The sequence below is a fragment of the Alligator sinensis genome, unplaced genomic scaffold (genome assembly GCF_000455745.1).
Source record: "Alligator sinensis unplaced genomic scaffold, ASM45574v1 scaffold620_1, whole genome shotgun sequence".
NCBI lineage: Eukaryota > Metazoa > Chordata > Crocodylia > Alligatoridae > Alligator > Alligator sinensis.
The window spans coordinates 864,128-875,271 of NW_005842260.1; positions in this window are offsets into that span (position 1 = coordinate 864,128).

The following is an 11,144-nucleotide window of genomic DNA, read 5'->3' on the forward strand; positions in this document are numbered from 1 at the left end:
GTCAGTCTGTTAAGCATGGACGTCTACCAGATTTAGGCTCCTCAGGGAAATTAGGTGAAAGGATGTCTAATTTGTGTATCATAGTCAGAGGTGTGAGCTGGACGTTAAGGCACTCATCCTTGCCAAGGTGGCAAAGGACTTATACATGGGCAGTAGGAGAACTGTAAGTAATGACTGAAAGCCTGATAGTTGGTGAAGGTTTTTGTAGATTGGCCATAGGTGTCCAGATTCCACCTATACGGCATATTGGGCACTTATGTGATATTCTATAGCTGGCCCTGAATTAATTAATGTCTGCATGGCACAGTGCAGTTCTGTGTGGAATACTTGGCTCAGACACCAGAAGTAATATATCTGCCTTAGGACAGCACTCTGCCTAAGCTAATATCCCCTGCTTTTGAGCAGGACAAATTACTTCAAGTGCACCACAGCTGCTTCCAGTACCTGAATTAGGTCAGGTTTCTCTTACTGGTTTTGTATTTTATCTTGAAGTAGATGCTTAGAAGCTTTGAAAAAAACATTACCTGGTACCCACCACTATGTCAGTCTAACAATTTGCAATAGCAACCGATTGCATTTTATACTATGGACCCTTCCCCCCAATTCCTCCACGCAAAATCCTAAAGACAACCAACAATCTAGGGATGCAATTAAAGATCCATTTATCATTCTCTCCACCATACAGCTCTCCACTGAAATGTCACTTAGCTTAGTCAGAGAAAAAGAGGCTTTTTTATTTGTCAGCAACTGTCTGGGTAACAAAATCTGGCTAGTGTGCTGACAAAAAAAGGATCTATTAAAGCCCTGGAATTGATGATTATCTAGGTGCAACTCAGACTATGTATGGGATGGGTGAGAAGGTTTTTAACGCTACAGTAATTCATCCTTGTCACCAACTTTATAGTGGGAAGCCTGAGTGATAAATGCAAGGCAACCACTATATCTAACATGACTTGAACAATAAACTGATTTTGCAATTTAATACTGTGACATACAGTCAGCTAGTTGTATCCTAAATCTCAGGAGTTCTACCAGTTAAGTGTCTACCATGACCTCTGAACTTTAAGACTGCACAATATAATATTGTCAGTTAGTTACAGTAAACAATGAACAAATGGTTGCCCATGATGTTAACATTACCACATGATTGCTGAATATGTCACTGGCTAGAGGCATGAAACTTTTTTTTTTCCCCTTCTTGGATAGAGCCCTCGGCACTAATAATTCAATAAGATACCCTACTAATTTCAAATAGCTTCTTCCACTGATGCTTAAGAAATGAATAACTAATGACAGCTGAGGCTAAACCCTGTACACTGTACATGAAATTCAATATAATCAATTAAAATAATTCATAATTGAATAATGCATGGTGTGTGGTAAGCGCAGAAGAGCAAATAAAAAAATCTACACACCAGACAGTAAAAATATCCTACTTAGTGTAACTCCGAGCAGAGCGCTTTATTTATATAGGTTCTTTTATGTATTAATTACTAATGCAAAGTAATGAGATTGTTATAGTAATGTATATTAATGTCACACTGATCTAGATTTTCAGAATAAAGCTGTAAAGTAAGAAAATGATTATACTAATTTGCAGGAGATGACAGGAGAGAAAGCTGAAAAAATGCAGAAGGGGGGGTGGGATAAAGAGTTTTGCACCTCTTCCTTCTCTCTTTTTCTTTCCCCCTTATTTTAGCTTGTCTTATTCCTCCAAGTATATTTTCTGTTGTTGTTTTTTATGTCAAAATGTGTCAATTTTCAATTGTAGACCTCTAAATTTGATATTTAATCAACAACAAAAATCCTACACTACAGACCTGTGATATTTCCAGCCTCTGCTCAGGCAAAGCATGTATTGCTTTACTAATAAATGTTAGCCCTATGAGCTCAGGGCAAGATAGTGCCTTGTAGTGCACCATATGTACTCGTGTAAATATTCAGGATACTTTATACACACTTTGCAATGTGGTGTGTTTACGTGTAAGGAGACGTATAGCTCTCCCCTTCATGCTGTTAAGTGTACCATACACAAATTGGATCATTGCATCTCCTTTATATTGTCATATGTATATTGAATAATCCCCTCATCTTTTTTTTTTCTTTTCATTATAGGGCTAGGTGTTCTACCAGCACTGACTATAATAACTATCCTTGATCAGGAAAAAAAAAGATCTCAATGTAATTGCTTATATTAGAAAAAGCTAGCAATATTTTTACAAACAGCTGCAACAATAACAAACTGTTAGTAATCATACTTCAATTAGTCTAAGAAAAAACTACAGATGCTTAGATAATCTTAAAAAAGATCTGTATTCTTCATGAAGTTATGTTGCATTATAGGAAATTTTGTATTTTATTAAAACCTAATCTTTAATCTGACAAGGTTCTTTAGGTAAATATACTATCTTGTATTAGACCAACTAAATAGTTGGAAATTTTTTTCTTTGTAAGCTTTCAGGTGCAAGCAAACTTCTTCAGGCAGAGGGAGAGGTTGCAGTTGTTTGTGCTCTCCTGGATGGGTTGGAAGCCATGAACTTTTTTGGGTGGATTTTGGAGATGGTGCCATATTTAGTTTTAGAGGAAACTAGTGGGAGTAAATTCCATTATCTTCACTTTAATGCCCCTTCTGCAGCCATTTCTTCCACTTCTAAGTCTCTTTATGTTACCTGATCGGTGGACAGGGGCCTAGTGTTAATGAGAATCAAGTTGTCACCTTCTTTTAGTGACTGAAATAGGTTGTACTATTTCTTCTCCCTCCCATAGCCTTGGGAGACACAGCACAGCTTAGCAAGAGTGAATAACATTCTGTTCCTTCTCACATACTTTAACCTGCTGATTCTCAGACAGGGTACTGTCGCACTTTGGGGTGCCATGAGATCTTTTTAAGGGTCCTATGCAATATTGGCACTGTTAGGGATGCATATACCTACACATGATGTGATGATTATGTGTACTGAGTTCATGGAATGAAACAACTGAACAGATCATGGATTCATATTTGAAATCTCTGGGTTTATCTTGTGAATCTTGTGCTATATCACATTATATACAATTTTGTATTTTCTTTTCACCTAATCTTTAATCTGAGTTTTCCTGGATGGATTTTAGAGAAGAAGCAATATTAAGCTTTTAAGGGAAGTAAAGTTGGAGTGAACTTCATTATTTCCATGGTATGGGCTCATTCCTCCTTTCAAGTCCCTTTAGGTTGCCTGAGCAGTGTAAATGGAATTTATTAATAAGAATCAACCATATCATCTTCATTTAGTGACTGAATCTTTTACTGCTCCTTCTATCCTAGCCCGCTGTTAGTTGTGCAAACACCTATACATGATGTGATGATCATGTGTAGGTATTTGCACGCCTATCTGTGCTAACATTGCATGGCACCCTTAAAAGCCTCTATTGGCACCCCTAAATGCCATATCACTCCGGTTGAGAATCTTTGAGTGACAGTATGTGAGAAGAAATAGAATGCAATTTACTCTTGCCAAGCAGCGCTATCTCCCTGGGTGAAGAGAGGGAGAAGAAGTATTATTAGTAGTATTATTTCAGTCACTAAAAGATGATAGACCTGATTCTGGTTAACACTGCCCCTTTCTACTGCTCAGGCAACATAAAGGGATTTGGAAGTGGGAATAATAGCTGTGGGAAGGAGTCTTAAAATGGAGATAATATTTATTCCACCATATTTTCTCCTGAAAGCTAAATTTGCGCCTTCTCTAAAACCCAGCCAGAAAAAGTCAGATTAAAGATTAGGTTTCAAGAAAATACAAAATTGCATATAATGCAGTGCAATGCAACACATGAATCATGAGATAAATCAACAGATTACAAACAAGGAATCTATGCTCTGTTTGGTTGTTTCACTCAGATGATGGTGTTTCTGGTCCTTGACTGAATTATCCACACACTGGAAAAATGTTCTAAAATGGTCCTTTAGCACCTACAATTGCTATTATTCATAAATTATATTGACAATTCTGTATATAAATATATTCTAATTAGTATGAACAAACATCATCTGTGTGCATGGGCAGGAAAATTTATCAGTGTTTGTATGCTAAATTTTCATGCATAAATCTGAGTTTTCTCCATGCAAAATTTGGGCACCATGGCAAGCAGGTTTTGAGGATGCATTTGGAAATAAAACCTGTCAGTTTCTCTCTATATCTCTCCAATCTATATACAAGATAACTGCAACATTTTAGATGTTGTGTTCCTTCCTTTTGGGACATTTTAACAGCAAAAATATTATTGTTTAAACTGGCCTCTCAATTTTCGTTTTCAGTGTTTATTTTTGTTTTCATGTGATGATAGGCACCTTATCTCTCTTTCTAATTATCCTCAATCCTGACCCAATACACCAGCATCCCTGGTCTGAGACTTTTAAGCATTTTAATTTTTGCCAGATGTTCTTGTTTCCTTGCATCATCATTCTTTCCAGAATTCCTGTAAATATGCTTTTAAATATTTTCCTTGTCTTGCATTTAGTCTGAAGAATAATACATCTGTCTACTGAGTGGAGAGAAATGTATCAATGTGTACCCTCTGTAAAATGGTGGAAATATTAATTCCCCTGAAATGAATATTCCAGATGTTTTCAGGAACATGAGGGCAGACTAAAAGAATTAAATTCAGTAATGATGTACCAGTCTGCTTTGGCTGCTTATGAAGGGTCTAAATGTCAGAATCATCTTTTTCTTTGTTGTCTCACAGACAAGATTCCAACTCCACTGGGGCTTTATATTCTGCCACTATGCAGAGAAGCACTGGAATAGTTTGAACTGTCTTTTTTTCTCCCCAAAGATTCATTTTCTGTGAGTTTATCCCCAACAATAAATTGATGTCATATTCGTAAAGGAAAGAAAGTGACTGGCCATTGTTATGGATTGTTTAATAATCACTGGTAAGCAGAAGACAAATAAAAGTAATAGCGAATCTGATTTGTGTCACCCATGACATAAGCATTAGTCAAGATAATCTAATGAATCTCTTGCAAAATGCATTAATCACCCTTTGCTATTCCACATTTGCAAAATATCTATAAACTGATAAAAAGACAATGTTTGCTTGTGGCACTTCAGGCTGCAAAACATTAATTTTTTATCATTCCTTCTTTATGAGAAAAAATGGTTCTAATGGAATAGTACTTGCTAATTCTGAGTAATGAGAAGTGCACCGGTTTCAGATTAACTTCTGAGTTACATGGGGGTCCAAAACATAAAATAAAAACATTTGTTTTTGATCAAAAGCAATTAATCTCCTACTCCCTCTCCCCTCCCATAGTATGACATTGCATTGTATAATTGCACAGGAAATTAAAACTCTTTTCACAGGTTTAATAATAGATGAGATGTAAGCTTTGAAATAATTGTTTTTATTGAGCTCTGTCATTCTCTAGCACAGCATGTAAGCTGTGGTTTGTAACTTGCACCTCTGGCAGCCCCAAGATGGATTAGAGCAAAACAATGAGAGGCTCCATTTGGAGCCCCACAGGAATCACACAGGTGCCAAAAACACAAGCAAATTTCCAATATTTTTCTTTTCATTCTGAGTGCCTTTTAAAGTCATATATGCTTGTCTGACACACTACATTGTTGCATCATCTGCCAGCTTCCTAGTTGGATTGCCTTTTTGATCCTGTATCATTTTGTGGCAGCACCTTCATGTTTTCATCCTGCAGATCCATTCCCCTTTTTATGTAAAGGACACCATTTTAAGGCTCCCTATGGGGTCCAGAAGAGAGAAAGTCTGAATGAATATTTATTGTCTTCTATTAGGAATGAGCCCAAATCAAAGCCCACAGCAAAATAAACCCAAACTATGGTATGGTTTCCAAACTTGGATCTGAATTTTACAAATCTATTTGTATATGACTGAATCACACACCACATCCAAATTTAGAAATGTTTGAAATTCAGAATCAGCATTGAATTCTTGGTCTACTTTACCACTGTCTTACAATGGCATAATGACACTGGAGTTATACCAACCTAAAAGTAACAATAATGAATTAGTTATTCTCCTTCAGTCTCTGTCTCTCTATGTTATTCTATAGGCTGAACCCTGCATTCTTTACTGAAGATTTACTCAGAGAATCTTCTCATCAAATTTAAGGTTACTATTGCTTTAGTGAACTTTGGTTAAGACAGGGGTTTCAAACATATCTGGGCCTGTGAGACAGATACATGGTGCAGCACCACCCTCCACAGACCGGATCAGGCCTGCAGATGCACCCCCTCTCTGCCCACACATGCCAGATTCAGCACTCACAGTGATCTGGGATTATGCTGTAAGCGGCACCTGCTCTGTTTAGTCTGGGATCTATGCTGCATATCGGTGTCTGCCCCAGACTGGCTGGCGCAGGTTGCGAATACAGTGCAAATCCTGAACTGGCTGGGGCGGGCATCACATGCAGACTGAGGCATGCACCCCAGCTGATCTCAGATTGGCTGGAGTGGGCAATCCACGTCCTTAACAGGCTGGAGTGGGCACCATGTGCAGTATGTGTCCCAGACTGGCCGGAGCAGACACTGTGTGCAGCCTATTTCCAGAACCTGGGTGCAGTGCCCATCTGGCAGATACGGGGTGCATCTACATGTGTGCTTCACGGCAGAGTTGACTAATTAGCTCCAAAATAATGCATCACTGTCTACACATGCACCCATACTATTGTTTCATAGTTCATAGTTTCATAGTTTGTAGGGTTGGAAGGGATCATCAAGTCCGACTCCCTGCCATGGCAGGAAAGAGTACTGGGGGTCAAACAACCCCAGCAAGGTCTAGCATCTAGCCTCCTCTTAAAGACCCCCAGGGTAGGAGCCAGCACCATTTCTCTTGGAAGTTGGTTCCAGATCCTAGCCACCCTGACAGTGAAGTAGTGCCTCCTGATTAGAGTGCATTAAATTAATTAATTGGGGATAGTACTATCCTACAGTGGAATAATTTACTTTGTTGAAATCCACATGTGGACAGTGATGGGGTTGGCGGGGGCATGCGGGTACTACAGTGTGGAGGCTGCCTACCACCTAGCCCCACACTGTAGTACCCTCGTGCCCCAGCCATCCCCTCTGTCACCCTCCATCACCACCCAGAAGTCAGGGCTAATCCCCCATTGCCCCTGCCAGCCTGGGGCTGCTCTGGCCCAGCTCAAACTGCTGTGGCCCTGGGCTGATGAGCTAATTGATTGTGAAGATGTACCCACTCTATCAGTTGACCTAGGGGCAGCACTAGTGATCCAGAGACCTGATTCAGCCTGAGGGCCATATCTTTAGCACCGTTGGGCACAGATAATAGGCTGTGCCCACCTCCACCCCCCATACGTTAACGAATTGGAGAAACTGTTAATCTCCTTCCTGAAGTCTGGAAAGGTGTTGTGCTATACCTTATAGGATAAAGTTGTATATTTACTGGGCAGGAATCCCAGGGCATGTTATGATAAGCACACACACGTACCCATTTACCACACTGCCAATTAGCAGTGGGGCTTTTCTTTTTAACACTGGGAGATATGGGCCACTGCTCTTTGTCCTATAGAAAACACACGCACCTGCACATACGCACTCATCGGGATGTGCTCCCAAAGACCAACCGTTTTTACCTGGTTGTGAGAAATATTGGGGGAAGATATTATCATTTGCATTTATTTATTTATTTATCTATTTTGCTCTTAACTTCTATTTCTGGTTTGAACATAAAAGCTGCTGGATAGTAGCAGAGAAAAGAAAATTGTTAACACCTGTTGAGGAAGAACTAGAGGTGGGGCTGGGGGAGATTTTTTTTGCTTAGTAACCCTCAGCAGGCAAGCATTTGTGAGATTTGTGTTGCTTAGTAACCCTCAGCAGGCAAGCATTTAAACACAGCGAATGTGTCTGGGAGACACAGAAAATGGGTCTGATTCTCCTTTTGTATGCTCTGATTTTATCCCATTGGAACACTATAGATTTAAAGAGTTGTTATTTTTTTCTTTTTACAACAATGTAAGATGAGAATCAGGTGGACTATGTATTTCCTATATTTCAGTGTGGATAGAGATGGAAAGTTAAAAAAAAAATGCTAGTCTCTGCAATAATCTGCCCCCTCCCAGCATATGTTATAAAGTACCACTGAGAATCCCTAGAGTCATCAAGCCACTACCTTTTATGAGGCTCCAGTGCTATATCACAGACAGTGCAGTGAACTCCTTTTGTTTTCCAGATGCTGGGCCTGTGTGGTTATTTGCTAGGTACCCTCAGCTCCCATTTGCTTTAAGTAAAGCTCCCAAAAAGTACTGAGTATCTTGTGTAGTCTGGCATTCATTCAGTACAGCAGAAGGAGAATTCCAATATGTTTAAAATAATCTAAGTAAGATTTTTCTCTGGAAGAAGATCAAGAACATTATTTTCCTTTGGTATCCCTGTCTTTCTTCATTTGCCCTACTGAAAAAGCACAACAACAAAAACCCTTCGCTTGCATTTTACATAAACATTGGCTTTTATTAATACCCTTCCCTCCCATCTCCTGGATCTGATTGTTCAGACCACAGGCTGTTACAAGCAAGTTAAACATTAGGGCCAGGAGCTGAAATTAGGAAAGCTGCTGCTCTTGTTGTTATGGTATGTTTTGTTTGGTTATAAAACAAGCAGAATCCTGTGGCTTTGGGTGTTCTGAGCTCATTCAGGAGGGCCTGTTTCAAACAGGAATTTGGACATTGAGATTGTGAAGAAGGTAAAATGATTATTAATGGATTTCCCTTCTTTCTAACTGGCTCTGTTAACCTACTGTCTGTCACATGCCAAGGAACTCATTTAGCCCATTGGATCACATGGAGGAAGATTTTGCAGGTGCATCATGTGAACCTAAAGTATAGGTCCCTTTGTGCACGGACCAGTGCAATCTAGTGACTCCTTACAATGGCTTTGTGGACCCCTGTGGTTCACAGACCAGGGTTTGAGAACTACTGCTCTACTACCATCTAGCTAAAGTTCTAGCCTTATTCTCTGTATACTATTCATACTCTTAGCAGAGATGATTAATTACATTGTAAAACTATTAGACTCTGAGCATATTAAACTGTTTCCAGATGTCAAAAGAAAAACAGTTTGATTTACTCAAAATAAAATTTCCCTATATTAAAACAACACAGCAAACAAAACACAAATGCATTAAGAAATCATGTAGATGTATTTAAATTCCTTTGTTATATACTGCAATCTCTGGCTCAGGCAGCTTCTTTTCAGATGATAAGGCTGTGGAAACTTGGCAAAATTTCATTCCACAAAGAAATTGTTGTAGGTGGCAAGAAAATTTTTGCCTTGAATATCACAAGAACATTAGCATCAGTCCTTTGTTTCCAAAGTCCGTGTAGTACTCCATGCATTAAACCTCATTTTCCACCCTCACAACTGTTCTTTTAGGTGTCTTCACTAGTTGTGCAAGAGCTGAAGTAGCTCAACCCTGGAGACTGTGACTACACAAATGGATACAACAAATCTATTGGGGATGTGAGCACTTGCTTTTCTTTATTTGTAGGTGGGCAGAAACCTACTATCTGGCTTCTGAAGTGAAAAGACTCTCCAAAACTATTTCTCCCCACTGCTGTAATATAAATTCATGATGCAGGGAAGAAAAAAAAACGTATGAGCAGCTGATTAAGCAAAAATATCATCTAGAACAGTGGTGTTCAACCTTTTTTCCCCAGTGGACTAGGTGGGTAGTGCCCCATCCATCTGTGGGGGTTGGATCTGGCCAGTGGCCCTCATCCATGCCCAGGGCAAGCATAGCAGGGTCCCATTTAACTGTGCAGAATGGGTTAGGATTAGTTCAATTCAGCTGTGTGTGCAAAGGGGGCTCGACCCAGCCTGGCCGCACATGGTGCTGCAGCCCCAGCCTGCTCTTGTTGGTGGGAGGAGCCATGACCCAGCCCCAAACCAGCTGTTCAGGGGAAGGAGGTATAGCCCAACTCCTATCCAGCTGTTCATTAGCCCAATTCTTATCCTAGCCCAGCTCCTAGCCAGCTGGGATGGGACATGGCTCAGTCCAAATCTGGCCATGTGGTGGGATGGGGTACAGCCTGACTCCAACCCACCAAACAAGGCTTGAGAATTTGGGAGCAAGGGAAGGTGTGACAGTATTACTGGTCACTGCTCCCCCACTGCCAAATTTCCTGAACCATGGGGAGCCCTGAAAGCTGGATGCCATTGCTCCATGGGCAGCATCTGGCTTGTAGGCCAGAGGTTTAGCTCCCCTGATATAACACATTAAGCGCTAGGTTTTGAATGAGCTGTAAGTTGCCTACACAACTCTGAACTGAACATTATTTTTGCCTAAATATTTAATAATGTCTAAGGGTACATAGGGATCTATGATTTTCTCATTTTGAATAAATGTGGCAGGCCATGAATTAAGTCTAACCAGATAATGCCAAGTAGCCATCTATGGTTCTTTAAGTGCATGTGTGACATCTACCTTTTTTTCTGGTCAAAGGTTATGTCCCTTTCTGAAATTATACATATGTATGAAAGCTTTATCTATCTAAAGTGGTATAGGTACTCCTCACTTAATGTCATCCCAGTTAATGGTTAACGTTGCTTCATTATTACATCGCTGATCTGTTAGAGAATATACTCATATATACTCATTTAATGTCACACAATGTTCAGTTATAACATTGTTTGGCCGCCACCTGCTAGTAGGTAACTGCAGTGATGTAATTAGATTCGATTAACATCCTTTCGCTTAAAGTCACATTTTTCAAGAACATAACTATGATGTTCAGTGAGGAGTATCTATATATAGAAATATTATTCTTCGGCACAGTTCTTAGGATTTCTTCAACCTGTATTGGTCTGTTTTTTACTACTCTAATAACATCTAAATAATTTTATAGTAGGGAGTAGCCTCTCAAGATTAGTGACATAAACAATTGGTAAAATTAAATCAGTAAAAAGGACCATTTCAACATTAAGAGTGTCAGACTTCACAGCATGGAATTCTGTAGCTATAGAAGTAACCTGTGTCACTGTTGTATGGAGGCAGTAAAAGACATCAAAGCACAAGGATTGCTGTCTTCAAATAAGTTACATAGCACCAGATAAGGTTTTATAAACTTTGCTCTCTGCGAACATTGTAGGTAAGAAGATTCAGGCAGGATTGAAAATGCC